The following is a 19,975-nucleotide window of genomic DNA, read 5'->3' as shown; positions in this document are numbered from 1 at the left end:
GCTTTAACTGAGCTTACTACATTAAAGTGTGGTCTACTTACATTAACAATGGGACAGTCCACGATTGTGTTATATTCCAAGTTATTCCTAGTTATTCACTTATACTTCATTACATTCATCGTATTTGGCAGCCTTTATCCAGAGTCACATTGATCTCATTCATACAACTGAGCAGTTGAGAGTTAAAAGCCTTGCTTAAAGGCAGAACAGTGGCAGCCTGGCAGTGCTGGGATTTAAAACTCATGACCTTCTGATTCAAAGTCCAACCACTAAGCATCCACTGATTAAAAATTGTAAAATGAGTTGAAGAGTCAGAAAAGCTTTACAGTGTTGATCCTGAAATGTTCTGAGGTTAATGTTCTCTGAATATGGTTTCTTATATTACACACTTGTGACTTGCCAGTTTATGATATATGCCTATCAAGCCCCTAATAAACCCAGTAACATTCTGTCCTGTGCCATTATTTTTCCAACCTGAAACACAGATGAAAGCGAATGTAACGCTTTTGCCCAAGGCACATTCCTTCTGAAAGCAAACGGTCCTGTAAAGCGAATCACGTTTTATTAATATTGTTGGCTTTAATTGCGAGACTGCCAGTGTGCTCCCCTGTGTGCTGTTAGAGAGCAGAAGCCCTTTCAGAAGGCCATCTGTAGCACCAGCTTCTTTCACTGCCTCAGCATCTGTAAAGGAGTCATCAGTCTTATCAGAGGAGGCCGTATAATCAGATCGGACCCTCGTTAAAAGCTCGCTAGCTAATTGAGTGTGATGGGGAACGTAATCGTACCAGAAGACGTGAGGTTTAATGTGATCAGAGCGATAAGGAAAGTCGTATGTAAGCGGATATGGAGCTGGGCTCCTTTTAGTCAAAACATCTTTAACCGTAGCTTGCTAGCCTGAAGCCGTAATGGCCAGAGATAGCTTGATACCATGACTTATTTTCCTGATATGCTAATATTTAATGGCAAATTGTTTGTTTTGTTTTTTCAGACCAAGCACATAAGCACGGAACGAAAATAAAAATTTTTAAGATTTTCCATTTGTTGACCAACTATATATGATCAAACATATCATGTCCTTTTTCTGGGCATTGGCCTAACATCAATCATGGCTATGACATTGGTGCCATTTCTGGTAATAGCCAGACAGAACGGCTCTGAAGAGATCGATTCCTAATAGCAGGTTTTCTAATCTGCCCTGGAAATATCCTATATTGTCATTTACTAGTTTTCAATTCTTGGAAAACAAGCCTGAAATAGATCGGTAAACATTAGCATAAAATTTGCCTCTGTATTAGCCCACTATTAAAAAATAGTGTGAATTGTGACTGATCAATAGATGGATCTGATCATCAGTTACAAGCTCTGTGATGATTCCTGAGTGGAGTGTATTGCTTAAAAAATATTAAATAAAAAAAGAAATCGCATGGCTGTGCTAAGCATGACCAACTAGCATAGATGTGAAGGTTATTTCTTTCTTTCTTTATCTTTCTTTATCTAATTGACTCATCTTTTGGGCGTCTGCTAAATGCCGCAAATGTTTTGAAATTAAAAGAAGATCAATAAAAAATCTACTCAAATCCCAAGTCTTAACAATATCAGCTTTAAACAGGAAGTAACGCTAAGAAGGCAACAGCTTCAAATTTGTATGATTATACTACAGGCATAAATTGCCTAAATAAAGAAATGACCATACCGAGCTACAAACTTCAGTCATAACCGAAACTGGTATCGGTTGTCTCTTTTAAACTAATTTGACTTTTCCAGCAAAAGGAAGTTCTTCTCCAAACTGTTACCACAAAATTGGAGGCACACAATTTTATAGGATGTCTTTGGATGCTGTAGCATAAAATCCTCCCTTCACCTTAAGTAGGAGCAAATCCATGAAAAATGTTACTATACCAAATAAAGATATAAAGTTCAGCATTCAGGGTTGTGGTGTCAAAAATGATGATTTTATTCAGCAGAAATAAAGACAGGCAGTTTAATGGAAGTATTAAAAAAACACATTATATTGATACACCCTCTTGATATATCCCTATACAGCCTCGGCTCACTGAGGCACGTTGGGAGCGAAGACTGGTCTGTTTGGTCCGATTTAACATATGAGCTACCCCAAGCCTCCTCACCTACATCAGTACCTGACTTTACTAACACTTTTGTGGTTTAATGAGCATAAATGTCTACAAGCACACTCCAAACTCTAGTGGAACATCTTCCCAGAAGAGTGGAGGTTATTATAAGAGCAAATGGAGACTAAATGTGAAATGGGATCTTTAAAAAGCTCAAATAAATCTTATGGTCAGGTGTACAACTTTTTTTTCCATATAGTGTATGAATACATCTTTAAAAATAAAATGTATTATTACCTCAAACTTAGTAAAAAGTGATACACGTAATCTCAAAGACTGGAATAATATTTAACTTATGTGGTGCGACAAATAATAATCTAAACGTTCTCCAGAAATGTGTACAGTACATGCCATGGGGGTCTAAGCTCCACACATCGCATATCATCCAAGCAACAAGATTCCTCATCTTCATCACATCAACCTTTTTCTATTTTAGCATCTCTAGTATTCACAATGCCTTCTCTCTCGGTCTCTCCATTTTCCTTTTTTCTCCTCCTGACAGCAGTCATGTCACTGTTGCCAGAATAGAATCCAGAGACATTTTTTTCCCTATATTTGTTTGCCTTTTTTTTTTCCGACGTCAGGTAACAGGAGGGTCCTCACCCTGAGATCACGTCAACATCAAACCAGAGCTGTCATGAGGCCAGGGTTCTGATTGATGACAGCAAAATCAAAAGAGCAGTCAGTCAGGTAAAGGGGCCATTTTTTGCCCGGGTAGTCACAATACAGCTGCAGATTGGCACATGAATGCCCCAGTGTCTCAAGCTTTTCTAAGTGTCGTTATACATCAGCGTGACCGGATGTTTAAAAAGAACAAAAAAGGTGGATTTTTGTTACTCAAATCTTCAGACGATACTGACACTGTGGTTATGCTAAGTCTCATCGATTTCCTTTTCTAGTCCGGTGTTTTGCGGCTGTAATAATTCAAAGAGCTCTTTATGATAATTGAACGACTGAGGTCACTTTAGGTTTTAGTCCTGAGCTGTTTAAGTGATCGATATCGCTGGGCGTGACTCCGGGTCCATGGCACTCTGGGGAAGAAGACAGACATTCAAACTCCATTTGCCTCTGGGGACTTTTCAGTAAACCTTCTATCTGTGTCTCAATTACTCTCAAGCACAGATAATGCTTCGCTGTTGCATGTCTCACAAACCAGTAACCAGAGAAATAAAGTGACCTGATGCTAAAATGGTGTCTCGCTCTTGCGTCTCCTCATCTTTGGCTGGAACAGCATGCTAAAGCCTCAAGGGATGAGCTACGGCTTCAGTTATGTAACAAAAGCAGTGATATAGAAGAGGGTCTGAGCTTTTACAAAGCCTACACAAGCCTGCGTATACTAATTCACAAGAGACATCACACACACACATCTGAAGAGCAATATAAAGTAGAAGCTTTCCCCTCAGGTCTGAAAGTTCTGGCTGTGTATCAATGCACTTGTCAAACTACTTTCATTTGCAGACCTTCCACAGAAATGGACAAAAAATTTTAAGAGATGTTTAATGAAAGGAATCTCCAGTCTCAACGCTTTGTTCCAGTCAGAGGTCAAACTAAAACCAAGCCTTCATGATGGATGGAGGCCTTTTAAAATTTCTCAATGTGTGTGTTTGTTTCTCAGTTTCTTGTTTGTCTCCTTACCATTAAAGGTAAAGGTACTTTACAGGACAGCAAAATTCTTTTTTCCTATATTCCAGTGATGTTAAGAAGCTGGGGTCCGATCGCAGGATCAGCCAGGATACACCGGGTTTCCGCAGGGGTCTCAAAAAGTTATAGGCCTCAAAACATAATAATTTTGCTGTTCTAAGACTTAATTTTAAAGAGGTCTTAATTTTCCGATGTCCATGTAACTCTACCTCTAATGCTCAATAAATTGTTCCCACAGCACTTTTATTTTTGTTTGTTTAAGTGGTGTTGCAGTTCTTTCTTTCGCTAGTCTGAATATAATTTGCTGTATTAAGACTACATATGAGACTAACATGCAACAGTCATTTAGCTTTCTGTTATTGATATTAATCTCTCTTGGACTGTTCCACAGATGTAAAACAGATTTTATTTTTCAGCTATGTGGAAGTGCAAGTTTTATTTGTGTGTCAGTTTATTTTTGTGTAAGTTTAAGACGTGATACAGGTCATAAATGTCATACTTAAAGGTCTATTCAAAGGTCTATTGAACCACCGACCTTCCGATCAGTACCCAGAGCCATAACCAATGAGCTACCACCTCCCTTAAGGGGATTAAATGTAACTATGAACGGATAAAAATGTGTCACTTTTTAATGAATGAAATGCTGAAAATGCAGGTATCCACATCTACACTTCAAGAAAATTAAATGTCCCTACTGCTTTCCGAAGGGATTGTTCATGTTGGAATCATAAACCCGATTTGTATATTGCTGTCTCTCTGTCTTATTCTCTCATATGAACTGTATAACCTCACTGCTCCTCTCTCTCTCTCTCTCTCTCTCTCTCTCTCTCTCCCTCCTCTCCCCCCTCATTTTTAGTCAACTGAACAGTGCTGTACTATTTCTGTGTTCCTTAAGTGATGTCCCCTATAATGTAATTGCAAGACGTCTAATTGAAAAATGGACAGAGAGAGAGAGAGGACACGATTGGGGTTTGTAAGGAGGGAGAGAGAGAGATGGAGAAAGATGGTGGGTGGAAATGGGAGAGAGAGCAGTATGTATAAAAGAAAGAGGGGGAGGAAAGAGATAAAGAATGCTATGAGGATGTGCAAAGCAAAAATGCCCCCCCCTCTCTCTCTCTCACACACACACACACACACACACACACACACACACACACACACACACACTCCTCTACCGATTTATCTCAATAAAGCGTCGTGTTGGTTCCAGATGAGAGCACTGCACCTTTATCTGATCCTCTTAAGCAAAAAGTGCAGCATGTTGGACATGTAGCAGAGCATCTCAGCAACACAGTGCTGGAATGAAACAAGCTGAAGTTTACTACTTTTACAAAATACATTTTAGACTCACATGTATGATTTTCTACATACTACCTACTTGCACACAGTCCAATTAAATAATTTGACAATATTGAAATATAATCCCAATTTCATAATATTAAATGTTATAAAAAAAAAATTAAACAATTTAGAATTTTTATTTTCTCTTAAATATCTTCCAATATGTTCCCTTATTACAAATAAGAGAAATTTCATAGAAATAAGAGAAAAAATTATATAACATTCACATACCACTCCTACAAACGGTTTAAAGATATATGATTTGAGTATAGTAAATAATCGGATTTTTCTCCTAAGGATGTCTATTACTTGATTCAAAATAAATGCCATTTTTTTCCATTATCGTCCATTATTTTATGCCTCGTGTTACTTTCGGCTCTCGTGCTTTGACGCAGCATCTGCTTTCCCTCACGTCTTGCTGATTGGACATAAATCAGTGCTGTTTTATTAGCAGACAAAAAGGTTTCTACATCCACAAGCTTGCTCGTTCCGTTCTCTTTTGCCATTTCAGTCCCTCAGTTATTTGTCCTCTAATACATACACACATACACCACTCTAACACTCCACATACACCACTCCTGCCCCCCTCCCGTGTATTAAGAGCACAAAACCCTGCAGGGGGGTGGGGGAAAATAAAAAATAAATAAAAAAATCACAGTCCACTTATTCACTGCTGGATGCCAATCATAGACGAAGGAGAACTGCAGTGGTGTGATTGGCACTCATGCAAAATATAACTGACGTCTGGTATCTAAACCGTGTAATCAAGTGACATAGAACCTTGGTGAAAAGAAAGGTTTTTATTAAATAAATGATGTGGACAGATGTCAGATTAACTTGTTTAACTGTTGGGGATTTACACTACGGTATATAGACACAAGTATTGGAACATCCAACTTTTCTCTTCATATGTGGTTCTTCAACAAACTGTTACCACATATGCATACAATTGTATAGGATGTTTCTAGATGTGTTAACATCTAGTGTCCCTTCACTTAGAGACCCAAAGCTGTTCTAACATGGCAATGCCCCTATGCCAGCACCATGATAATAGAGTGGACCCTATTCAACCCTATTCAACCCTATTGAACACCTATGAAATGAATTGGAGCATTGACCGCACCACAGGTCTCCTCACCTCATCTACATCAGTATCTGACTTTACTTGTGGCTGAATAAGCACAAATCTCCACAGACATTTTAAAATATAGTGGAACATCTTCCCAGAAGTGTGGAGGTGGTTGATGAAATAACATCCCACAACTGTTTATTTTTTGCCTTTTGATTAGTTTTTGTATTTATACTCCAATGTTTCCATTGTCTCTTTGTGAAGACCTGTTTGTTCCTGCTCTTAGCCTATTCCAGGGATGGAATTCAACAGTCCTGCTCACCACAGTCCTCCCTGTAAATTTAAATGTGGAATGGGATGTTTAAGAAGCACAAATCTGTCCATATAGTAAATACTGTACCATTGTTTACAGGTTAATATGAATACACATTGTTCTGACACATAAAGAGAGAGAGAAACAAGAAGTTGGTGAGGACATGACTATTTTTTTTAATGTAGTGTTGTTTATCAGTGCTTCAAATTCTAGAGTTTAGAAAACAAATCCTAGTGAAATAGACTGGTTATTAAACACCTCTAGAAATATTATCAATAAAAGACTTATACCATCCCCGCTGGATTATACACCAATATATATATTCTTTAATAATGATCATTTATATAATACTTTCCAAACTCTCATGATGACTGTTTGCAGTGCTTCAAGGCAACGGCATTCCAATAACACTTCACAGTATCAGTGTTTGAAATAAAGACATAAGAAATACCCATTTTCATTGCAGTCACTTAAAAAAATGTTCTTAGGAACATTTGTCATATTTATGAAGAGCACCTCGCTATAAAACGAGCTTTTATCATTACACTGATGCATTTGTACAAGATGTTCAGGCTCTATCAGTAACAGAAGCACATCAGGCTTTCTGAGGGTCATATCTACACAGGGTGGAGTCTCTGAGTGTGTGTATGCGTGCGTGCTTGTGTGTGTGTGGCTGATTTTTACCAAGTTGAGCCCCAGCCAGCAGATCCATTAGAGCTGATTAAAACGTCGAGGTGCAGCCATAACCCTTAGAGAAGGAAGCAGAGCCACCAATCACATCGGCCGAGAAGGTGAAGAGGAGAGTCGTGCGGCAGGAAGTATGGGATGCCGCCGCAAACGGATCAAAGGTCACTTCTGACGTCGATGAAAAGTTAAACGAGAATGGTCCTACTCCATCAACTGTGGCATATTTATGGCGTATATGTATATGAGTATAACCTGTGGATGAGGAGGGGAAAAAAACACAGTACATATATACAGTGAACTGACAAACAAGACATCAAATGATAATGAATAATAAATTGTCTCAAAGTTGCTTTGCAGAATGTAGGAATTATAGAACAGAATTCACTTATATTTAAATGTATGTGTATTTATACCTGATGAGCAGCCTGAAGTGACTGTGGCAAGGAAATAATCCCTTAGATGGTGATGAGGAAGAAACCTTTAGAGGAACCAGACTTAAAATGGGAACACCATCCATGTAAATAAAAATCATTAAAACATTACAAACACCGGAGAGTGAGAAATATCATGAGCACTGGAGTGTGTGATGATGTGTAATGCCCTTTCTTATATTTCTTATGCAGTCAGTTGGAGTTGTGTAACCAAGAGCTACTGAGCAACTCGTAAACTAGCTCAACTTACTTAACAAGCTCATTATTGATTCAACGTCAACATCAACTCCTTTATGCCAGAGCTTTTAAATGTTCAATGACAGAGAAACAGCATATGTAAAATGTAATTCATTGGTTAATAAAATCTAGATTAAATAAAATCTACACCATACATCATTTTGTTTTTAATTCTTAGCTCTCCAGTTTTCTAGAATTAATTTGTAACGTACTTATTTTTTAAATATGGCGAGCCGTTTTTGGCAGCGATATCACCAAGAGACCAAATTTGCACATGAGAAAGTGAGACGAGTTAATGTTGTGTGACCAAATCGAGTCGACAATAGCACTAGAGATTAAACCTTGCAATCATACAAACAGCAAAAATAAATCTAATGCAAACTAAGGATTTTTTTCCTTCGGTTTTCCAGACACTGTACTGTAGCATTAATTTGTTTCTTTCAAATTTTTCTGTTCAATTTGCTAATTCCCATCGCTCCCCCCAAGCATATGACAGTCAGAGGAAGACTGCAAACATGATTCCTCAGAGACATGTAAAGGCAGTCAACTCATGATGCTTAATGGGCAGCTTAATACCCTCAGAGGACAGTGTAATCTGCCCTCTTCTGCATACACGAGTTCACAGATGCATGTGATTCAGAAGCAGACGTTTACAAGTATGGCATTTGGCAGACACCGTTTCATAGTAACTTACATTTATCTCATTCATACAACTGAGCAGCTATGGGGTTAGGGGCCTTGCTCAGGGGCCAAGAAGTGGCTGCTTGATGTTACTGGAATCATGACCCTTGGATCCAAAATTCAATACGCTAACCTAAGCTAGCTAAGCTACCAATAAATCCAGTTTAGCATTCTTGATTCCTGACCATGGATAGCTGTAAAATTATTGTTGTTCAAATTTACTCCTTTTGACAGGGCAACATTTTTTTTGTAGCTAACCTGGGGGAGCAAAGGCTGGCGTGGAGACACATGAAAACTCAAACCTCCAACCAGCTTCCTCCTCACACATTCTCTAACACATTTAATGAGGATTATTCTGCCACTATGTCCTTTTAGCACCCGAACAGAAAAGATCAAGAAGATGAAACAAAGATAAGAAACAAAATGTCAGGACTGATTAAGTATTTGCATCTTTACAAACAGTAATGAGATGCCTCTTCTAATGGTGCGTTTCAAAATGGCAGCCATCGAGGGAAAAGCATCGTGCTTTTCTGAGGTCAGACCTCAAGCTCAATTTAGACACGCAAAACTAAAAAGCTGAATATATCTCCCACTGTGACATCGCTGGGCGCCGTTTGATGCTGGAGTGGTCGTAAGTCACGGGCATTTACGCAGCTTGGCTCACTTGATTGTGTATATTGTGCATCTGGCTTCCTTGGCATGAAGGTGTATTAATGTGACAGCTGTGTGACTGTGTAGATCGATGCTGCCCTCTGGTTCATAGCAGCAGAAATGAAGCATGAGTTTATATGGTGGGTTTATTAATACTCCAGCTTGGCTATTAAAAAAAAAAAGCCCAGCTGAGCCCTGTCGATCCACGTAATATGGACGAGTCTCTCAGAAGAACAAGAAATTTCTGTTGGATTTCATTGAGGGAAAAATCGCTCAAGTGCCAAGAACAAACAATGGGAGACATAACAAATGGTAAGACTGGGATACATCAATACTGATACTGATACCACATCTTAGTTCTGTCAAAGCACATTCATTCATTTTCTTTATCCTGGCCAGAGTCGTGATTAGTCCAGGAACTATCCGAGGTGTGGTGAAGGAATACAATCTGGATGGATTTAAAACACTGATGCTTACCTAGAAAGCCAAAAATGGACCACCCATTTACCTCACAGCACTTCTCACCCACACTGCACCAAGCCACCTCCAAATCTCAAATAAAACCGAATGATCTCACCATCTTTCAGGTTACATAGAAGACCTGCTTCAAGACTCGTCACACAGGGATCTACAGGTGTCTGTCAAATGCCATAAATGTAAATGTCAATTAATGCAATACATTTTTATTCGTATAGCGCTTTTAACCTTGGACATTGTGTCACAGCAGCTTTACAGAGATGAAGTAGTAATTAAAATTGTATAAGTTTGTCCCTAATGAACAAGCCAGTGGTAACTGTGAGAAGGCAACACTCCCTGAGATGGCATGAGGAAGGAACCGTTAGAGGAACCAGATTCAAGAGGGAATTCATCCGCATCTTTGTTTCCATGGTGTTGTAGTCCTTTCTTTCGCTAGTCTAAATAAATTAGCTGTTTTAAGACTAAAAATGAGACCAACATGCAATAGCCAATCAGATTTTTGTTATTGGGCAAATCTCTCTCGGATTGTACCATATACGTAAAGCGTTATTATCGATATTTGGCTTGAAAAGAATGAATTTTGGGCTCAGTTATAACCAGTCACTAACAACATATTTGTGTGTGTTTTTGATGTTGTGATATAGATCTTGATTTTCATTCTTAATGGTCTTAAAACGTCTTAAATTTGACTTGGCGAAACCTGCGGAAACCCTGATTGTTGTTGAGGTATGAAGTGATAGCTGATTAAATGCAACTTGTGGTCCTGAGCCAGTGTAGTAGACTGTTGACATTAAGTACAGCCCAAATCTCCAAGCCTTCACCTTCACCATAACCAATCAAACCTAACAGCATGCCTTAGGGAGTTTGAAAGAAACAAGAGAACACAAAGGAGGCGAGATCATGCAAAACAGACAATGTTCCAAGTTCAGATTTGCACCAGGGAACCTGGAGCTATGACAAGGAAGTATGGTATTTACTGCACTAGCACGCCACACCAATAAACTGACCCCCTATTATCACCAGGTCACAACTGATGACTGATGATGCAACAACGGTCTATCGCTTACTTGTTCATAGTTTCTGCAAAAGGTAAATGGCAGGGCCAGACCGGGGGAGAAAACAAAAACAAACGCTGTCAGAGCGACAGAAATGGCCATGCTCAGAGACAAGGGCAAACCGTTGCATTAAAATGCAGCCCCGTGACAGGATTTGATAGACAGCTTTAAAAAAAAAAAAAAAAAAAACAGAAGCCTGCCACCAGACACCTCCTGTATGCTCCTGAGACAAGGTCTTTCCTAGATACCGACTGCACGCTCTATTTACACACTACAGTCACGCAACATTAATACACAGCTTTGTGATCACAGGTCGTTAATCTATGGTGTCACGTGTCACAGATAAATCTTCATTTTCCAGAGCGGCTGCGGTGAAGTGATTTAAAAAAATATATACATGCCGAACTGCATTTGTGTAGACTAACACATTAGACAATCAGTCAGCTCTTGGTGAACCTAATATGGGTATCTTCTCAACGATAAACAGCTTCGGAGAGCAATTCCTAAAGCCCCTTTTCCTCTTCATGCTGATTCATCATAGGATTTTCTCTACACCTCGACTGCACTAGGTACTTTAAGGTATCTGGACGTGATTTATTGATTTTATGATGATTACAAACGAGGCTGCTATCCTTCGAACAAGGTGTTTCAGGGCTGATGAGTAATAAAATCAATTAAATCACCCTGAAGGTGTCATGTAGTGAATTAGATCACTTAGCTTTATATGGTTACATGTCATGGACTGAAACTAGCAGACAAGTACAATTACACCTCAAAACCAGGAAATAGGGAAGAAAAAAGTGAACATCCAATGGGCAAAAATGTTATTTAAAAAAACACACTTCCGTTTAACCTTCTTCAACAGACTAGCAACTAGCTAGATATTGAAAATGGCAATTACAAAGGGGTCTGCATTTTCTATAACTTCTGGAAACAAGAAATTTTGTGGGCACTTATCACTGAAAATCAAAAGCCGTTGCTTAATATTAAACATCAAAATGTGTAAAAAAAAAAAATAAAATAAAAAAATAAAAAAGTTATCTAAGTTTCTTGGCAGCCCAAATCCTAACTACTACATAGCTCTCTAACAAGTTAATGTTGCTAATTCAAAAACACATTCACTGTGTTAATATAACAACAGTATAAATAGCAGTAAGTGCATGGCATAGCTACCTAGCTAGATTATAAGGTTAGCTATATAAAAAAAGATTTTAATTAAAAAAAAGCTATATACCGTCTCATTTGAATCTAGGATTCATTTTAGTTAATTTAATAGCAACTAGCATAGCTAACTTCTAAATTGTTATGTATTTCTAGAAAAGCTAAGCACATTTACATTGCATATACTCCTGTGGTAAATTGATGTCTAACAAATCAAATAAATAATAAAATATAATAATCCCAGACAATGCAATGCAACAAAAAAAGAAAATATTTTAAAATACCAGCAAATGCAAAGAAAATAGACAAGGAAGCAAGCAAACAAATCAAGAAAGAAAGAAAGAAAGAAAGAAAGAAAGAAAGAAAGAAAGAACAGGACAAAAAAAATATAATACAGAAAGCATTAAGTAAAACAGTAAACAATATAGGCAGTATAATATGAGCTATTAGACTGATGTATGTAATAAACTGGATATTCGATGTATAAGAACACTCATGGTGAGGCAGGAGGTCCACCTTGCAGGACACATTGAGCAGTTCCGATTTACACGATTTTCACTGCAGCAGATGCCCAATTAGCTTCTGTTCCTTACAGCACATGACCTTTCCTAATGGACGCAAGTGCATAAGATCAACAGTGTAACTGTCGTGCAGGATCTCTGAAACAATACAGCTCCACTCAGCTTTGCTAATGAAGATGCCATGTTTTCAGTGGTGAAATTTTGCCCCTGCTTGGTGCAGGTAAAAGCAGTCCTCATGTCTTTATTTAGGCTACTTTATATGTAAAGTTATTGGAGTACTTTTAAGGTTTAAATAAAGCTCAACTCAAACAGTATTTACCAGAGTCATACTACAAATGAATGATCTTTTGGGGGATTAGTTGTTTTGTTTGTTTGAAGCATGGAGATGTTTAGGAGAGATGCAGTGGAGTTTTTAACAAGATTGTTCAACAAGATTTTGGAATGAGGAATGGAGAAGGAGTGTGCTGGTACCGATCTTTAAGAAGAAAGGAGATGTGCAGACCTACAGTAACTACAGGGGAATTAGGTTGATCAGTCACAACATGAAGTTATGGGAAAGAGTAGTGGAAGCCAAGCTGAGAGAAGAGGTAACCATCTGTGAGCAACAGTATGGTTTCATGCTGAGGAAGAGCACCACAGACGCCTTATTTGCTTTAAGAATGTTGATGGAGAAGTATAGAGAAGGTCAGAAGGACCTTTGTGTGTTTGTGGATTTAGAGAAAGTGTACGACAGAGTGCTGAGAGAGGAGTTGTGGTATTGTATGAGAAAGTCAGGTGTGTCAGAGAAGTATGTGACACCCATGTGCAGGACATGTATGAGGACAGTGTGACAGAAGTGAAGCGTGCAGTAGGAACGACAGACTGGTTCAAAGTGGAGGTTGGATTGCATCAAGGATCGGCTCTAAACCCTTTCCTGTTTGCAGTGGTGATGGACAGGTTGACAGACGAGGTCAAACAGGAGTCTCCGTGGACTATAATGTTTGTGGATGATATTGTGATTTGTGGTGAGAGTAGGAGCAGGTTGAGAAGAGCCTGGCGAGCTGGAGGTACACGCTGGAGAGAAGGGGAATGAAAGTCAGTAGGAGTAAGACAGAGTACATGTGTGTGAAGAAGAGGGAGGGCAGTGGAGTGGTGCGGTTGGTGGGAGAAGAGTGGAGAAGGTGAAGGAGTTTAGGTAGCTGGGGTCAGTGCAAAGTAATAGGAAGTGTGTTGAAAAAGTGAAGAAAAAGTGCAGGCATGCTGGAATTGGTGGAGAAGAGCGATAGCAGGAGTGATTTGTGATAGATGAGTGTCTGCAAGAGTGAAAGAGAAAGTTTATAGGACTGTGGTGAGACCTGCGATGTTGTATGGTTTAGAGACAGTGACATTGACTAAAAGACAGGAGGCAGAGCTGGAGGTAGCAGAACTGAAGATGTTGAGGTTTTCATTAGGAGTGACGAGGATGGACAGGATTAGAAAACAAGTTTATTAGAGGGACAGCACATGTAGGACATTTTGGAGCCACTAGGAAGGAGAAACAGAGAAAGGCCAAGGAGGTGGTTTATGGATGTGGTGAGGAAAGACATGCAGGTAGTTGGTTTGAAAGAGGCAGATGTGGAGGACAGGGGGGTATGGAGATGGATGATCCGCTGTGGCGCCCCCTAATGGGCGAAGCTGAAAGAAGAAGTAGTTTTTTTTGTTTGTGTATTTTATGCAAATAACTAACAAAATTATTTTTTTATTTACATATATAATTTACTTGGAAACTAAAATTTGGGCAATAGGTTTACACTTTCTATGCGACTTTCTTAATATCACTGAGGATGTGTTGGGGGAAGACCTGGGGGGGAGGACTTAATATTCTTCTTTCCTCTAATCATCCATAAATTCCAATCATGCAAACTTCCTGTTGAACATTTGACAGACAGACAGACAGACAGACAGACGGATAGACAGACAGATAGACAGACAGACAGATAGATAGATAGATAGATAGATAGATAGATAGATAGATAGATAGATAGATAGATAGATAGATAGATAGATAGATAGATAGATAGATAGAAGCTTCGCTTCGAATAGAAAACTACCAGGACACATTCCAGAAGTGGCAGGAATGCTGGGAGCACTGTATTGCTGTGCAAGGAGACTATTAATTGTTTTAAGTTATAGTGTTTGGCGAATAGAAATACCTACAAAAAAGTGAAAACTAGGTAATATTTAATGGCTATAGAACTTGCCACACTTTTTTTCATGCAGGATGGTGCACCACCCAATTTTGCTCTTACTGTGCGTGGGTGGTTTGACCAGCATTTTACCAGGACGTTGACTGGGACGATACGGACCTCATGAATGGCCTCCAAGAAGTCCAGATCTCACTCCATGTAATTTTTTCCTGTAGGGCTACGTGAGGGAGGAGATGTATAGGCAAAGCCTAGCACAGTGGAGGACTTGGAGGCACTGATTCAGAAGGTTCTCAGCAATATTCCAAATGACTTCCTTCAGCTGTGCATTCCATTCTCATCCATTTGAAGAAACTGGTTGCTGCCACCTGTGCATTTTCCTATGTAATAAAGTACATGTTCAATTTGTTTTAATAAATTTGTATTAGTAATGTGGACTATATCACCAATTTTTAAGCTTAGTTACTTTTCACCTGCGCTGTATATATATTTTATTCAAGTATTTCTATTCACGTCTAGTGATTCCATTTACAGGTAAAGCGAAGTTATAGTAGATTTTCTAGAGTTCTAGTAGTTCCAGATTTTTTTTACATTATAGTACTTTAAACTATAATGTACTTAGTACTTAGTAAGTAATACAATAAATAGTTTATTGGTTGTTGATAAGGAAACTGTAGCTGTATATAAAATGTCTTTGACTGTGCTTTTTGTACTTATTTGTAATTGTAAGATCAATGGGACAAAATATCACAGTAATTTTAAAATCATCTTATAAAACAGAAATATTCATATTAGCATATTTCTTAACACAGACAGACAGATATACAGATATAAAGATAGATATACAGACAGATATACAGATATACAGATAGATATACAGATAGATAGATAGATAGATAGATAGATAGATAGATAGATAGATAGATAGATAGATAGATAGATAGATAGATGATAGATAGATAGATAGATAGATAGATAGATAGATAGATAGATAGATAGATAGATAGATAGATAGATAGATAGATAGTTCATGAAAATAAATAAAGGAACTGGACTGTTTATAAGTAAAGAGAAGAACCTTTCTCCATCTGCCTGCAGTCATAATGTTGCCACTCTGGCCCTAAGATGAAGGAGAGTTCCCATGCCTCAGCGCGCAGAATGGCCTTCTGGGAAATACAAAAGATGGTTTTCAAAAAACCAATGATCCACATACCATCATCAAGCTAGCATTGTGTGTGTGTTTTTTCCTTCTTTATAAAAGTTTTTCCTCACAGATGTGTAATGTGAATCTGAAAATTTGCATAGTCATTTTAAAATATCACTGCTTTCTGTGCTTAAGGAAAAAGATTATTACATACAAGAATTAGCAGCATTAATGAGAAACATTTACATACACAAAGCTCCAGATTTATTGGCACCCTTGAAGCCAAATATGGATTTTTACAACTCTTTATTATCAATGACCTCAATCTCATAATGACAATATGACAGACATCTAACTATTAATTCTAACCATTAATTCTATTAAAATCTTCTTTTTTTTATCACATGTATCATAACTATTAGCACTCTTGCACCACACTTAACTAAACTAACAGCACAGAATCTTCCACAAATCTTGAGGAGATTGTAGAACACTTTTTTGTTTTCTTAATTAATGCCATGACAACTTTAATTCTTGTTAGTCCACATCTTTACCCTGCTGTACAATGAGGTCATGGACAGTCACTTGTGTGAAGTTAAAAAAATATATATACATAAGAACATGCTTTGGTTAAATTTTATTTATGAGTGTCTAGACATGCCATGCAATTGGCGAAACCTTAATGGCTGTCCTCCGGTGGTCTGCAACCAACCGGCCCAGCTTGAGAAGATTTTCAAACAAGAATGGCAGAAAATCGCCCAATCCAGATGTGCAAAGCTTGGTATGTCATACCCAAAAAGACTTGAGTCTGTAATTGCTGCCAAAGGTGCATTAACTAGGGTCTGAATACTTATGTACATGCATTTTATTTTATTTTTTGTATTTGTCATGTTGGAACAGGTTTGGGTCTCCTAGTTCAAGTGATGGGAACATTTTATTCTACTGCATCCAAAGAAACCTTGTACTTTGCCCTCGGACTTTATGATAAAACAAATTTGAAAAAGGAAAAAAAAAAAAACAGGTTGGGAATACCGTAATATGTCAGGATAAGTCAGATGTCCCAATGCTTTCCATACCGTGTCTGGAATAGATGGTGAAGAAGGGATCTCTTTCCAGTTACATTAGCTGTTTTGCCGGATCAGTATTGTGTGGCAAAAGTGGAATAATCCAATTTCGTACACCAGGGTCAACACTTTTATTCTTAGTGCCAATACTGACCCAAAATTGAATGGAAATGTCATTGTTAGAGACGGATCTTGGGTCCGTGTCCATGTGCTACCGGAGTATTTACCTCTTTACCACGGCGTTTTCTAGCATTTTAAACATCACCCTTAACATTAAAGCCAGGAAGTGAACATTATTAATTATCTTGATACCTTAATATCTTGCAGCTGTCAAAAAGTGGAATATATTTATAAGTTCTTCCTAAGCCAGTTCTCAAAGCTCTCAAAGTTCTCAAAGCTGATAGACAACTCATTCAGAGCATCTCCAAAACAGCACGTCTTGGAGGCCGCCCCACCTTATAACTTTTGACATGATGTCACATACCACAGCATACTTTCAGCTGTCCTAGTCAGAGGTGATTTGGAGGCACAGGGGCAACCTTAACAATATTTGGCGGGTGGTTTTAAGGCTATGGGTGACTGATTTCTGTGCATAAATGAAGTATTATGATGCAGTAAATACCCACACACACAAACAAACAACCACACACATACTCTACTTTGTCCAAGCCCAATATGGATTTTTCATTTTACAAAGCAAAAAAAAACATTTGACTAACTCAATTACAATCTGAGTAATCACATCTATGCCTCCAATGCTTGCATTAAATCTGGCCCAAAACACATCTCCAGACATCCTCATGGGAATAAATGGACCTATTAATTGGAAACTGTTGCTCAAAAGTTTATTTTTATTATTAAAATCCCTATAAGACAATGAATCTCCTGATCCCATCAAACTTTTAATGCAATTTCCAGTTAGAAAAATTGTTTTGTTTCCTAACCACACAAACAATAAATCATTGTGATGCAAACACACAGAAAATACAGCTGCATGATGGTAATACACAAACTATTAAAATAATATAGAACAATCAGCACATAACATATAGTGAGATTAATTTTATTAATGATATTTTCTCTGGTGTGTTTAATTCAAAACATTAATGCAGCAAAATAATTACATTTTTATCCTTAAAAATCTAAGGTCTGATCCTGAGCTTTGTTTTGCATGTTTTTACTGTGTTTGAGAGTTTCCTAGATGTTTTCTGTTTTTCAGACTTCCCAAAAATACTCTTGGTGGACTGACGACTCTGAATTTCCTCAGTGAATGAATATCCCAACTCTAACCAGGATTCCTGAAAGACATAAGAAGACTTGGCGGCCATCCCCCCCTGGTGGTAATAATTGACATTTACACTGTTTTTCACAATATGTTTAGTGTTGATTGTACATATATAAAAAGGCTCGACTGTGTTAATTGAAATTTAGTTTGGGTTTAAAAAAATAATAATAAAAAAAAGGCTGTACGAGTCAAACATTTGGGTACACCTTCTCCATTTTTTTATTTTATTTTCAAAATTGTACTTTAATACTAATGAGTCATATTTCTTGCCTTCTTAATGAGCTTTAGACCATCAGTCGTCTTTTGCAGGATGTAGAAACCATATTATAGAGTAACGCAGTATTACAGAGCGCTGGATCACAGACAGGTATCTTATACAGCAAGAGGAAAAAGCAATTACTAAAGCAAGAACCCCAATGAACACGATTCAACAAGTCTCCTTTCACTGCAGCCACAGCTGTGCTGCTTGCATGCATCATCTCTAGCAAAAGCATCAATATTAACCACAAAAAATGACCACAGGTTTTCTATACATTTTTGTACATGCATTAAGGTTTTTCTGATGATTTTATTTTATTTAATTCAAATTGTGTTTTTGTGCAAATTCAACAGGAAAGAAAACAAAAGTACAAACGGTTCATGAAAAAAGCTTAACAACACTTTTCAAACGATTTTGGCAGAATACATTTCTACAAGTGTATCTGTGATCAAATCAATTTCTTCTCCCCAATCAGTCAATGCGGAATAAAAAAAAAATAATAAAAAAAATAACAGCTGTCGAGCTCTGACTTATGCATGCTCTTGCCATCCATTTAAAGAATATGAAAATGTTGACGTGATAGGATGCCTTTTTGAGGGCCCAGGAGTGGCAAAATTGCCATCCAATTGGTTAAGGTAACAGTTTCAAGCTACATAGTGTGTACCCCAAAAGGGCCCACAAAGGGCTTATGGCAAACAGACCCCTTTGACCCAGAAAAACACCTGATGTAATGGCTGACATCTGATTGAATATAAACTCCAATTTTATCTTATACTATACAGTATATAAATATAAACTGTACATTTTCTATGTTTATTATTAAATATTAAAATTATTTGTGAGTCCTGTACAATTTATGCAATAATTTAGAAATTGTACATTGTAAAATCCAGGAAGAAACAAATCTGAGGCAAGAAATAACTTTGATTTAGAGCACATTTTCCGCCACAAGATGGCGACCTTCTCCCACTGCTTCCTTTTTCTCTCTCCCTTTCATTTAACTCGGATGATTTACATTGTTTTGAACATATAAACCTGTCAAATTGGTGTCTTTCAATTAAATATACCATTTCATATGTCCCACATGGCTTTAAAAGAATTGACACCTTTTTTACTTAATTAATATCTGTGAAATATAATATACTGTACATTTTTAGCTTTATACATCCAAAAGGCGTAAATGTAATTATTTTAAGACATATTGAGTATTGTGACTATCTCAGACAAGAAGGTTTGGAGTTTGGAAAGTAACTGAATTGATTGCCTATACAATGTTGTTAGGATTGCTCATTAGTTACAATATTCGTTATACTTTCAGTCCCTATGCAGATATTTAGTTATCAGGTTACTTGTTGTGCATGATAGATTTAATGGCTAAAAAAATCAAACCAGATATTTATTTAAACTTAATAAACAACTGCAGTTTAATTACAAATCCGATTGAGTTTTCTCACCTGGACAGCAGGTAAATAAAAAGCAGGTCTGTGGGTCTACACGAGTCTCACATTTGAGTCGGATTTATTGAGGATTTTTTTCATTTATCATGAATTCATTGCTGCATAACATTTTTATAATTGTTTATATTATTATCTCTAGTGCTTTTGTTATTTGAGTCAATTAACATGCGCGACATGAAGCCAAATACATGCCACGCTATAGAATCGACT

The 19,975-nt window shown here is 37.6% G+C and overlaps 1 long non-coding RNA gene across 1 annotated transcript; it reads right to left on the bottom strand.

The window, feature by feature from the left end:
* Nucleotides 1-14,634: 14,634 nt before the first annotated feature.
* LOC124378505 lies at nt 14,635-19,975 on the bottom strand. Its single transcript, XR_006924259.1, has 3 exons — nt 19,763-19,975; nt 15,635-15,722; nt 14,635-14,936 (listed from the first exon to the last, which is right to left on the bottom strand). It is a non-coding gene; the product is annotated as an uncharacterized LOC124378505 (long non-coding RNA).

Source organism: Silurus meridionalis, chromosome 24 (genome assembly GCF_014805685.1).
Source record: "Silurus meridionalis isolate SWU-2019-XX chromosome 24, ASM1480568v1, whole genome shotgun sequence".
In the NCBI taxonomy this organism is placed as follows: Eukaryota; Metazoa; Chordata; class Actinopteri; order Siluriformes; family Siluridae; genus Silurus; species Silurus meridionalis.
The sequence above is the reverse complement of the archived record's forward strand: the minus strand, read 5'-3'. Positions and strand labels throughout refer to the sequence as shown.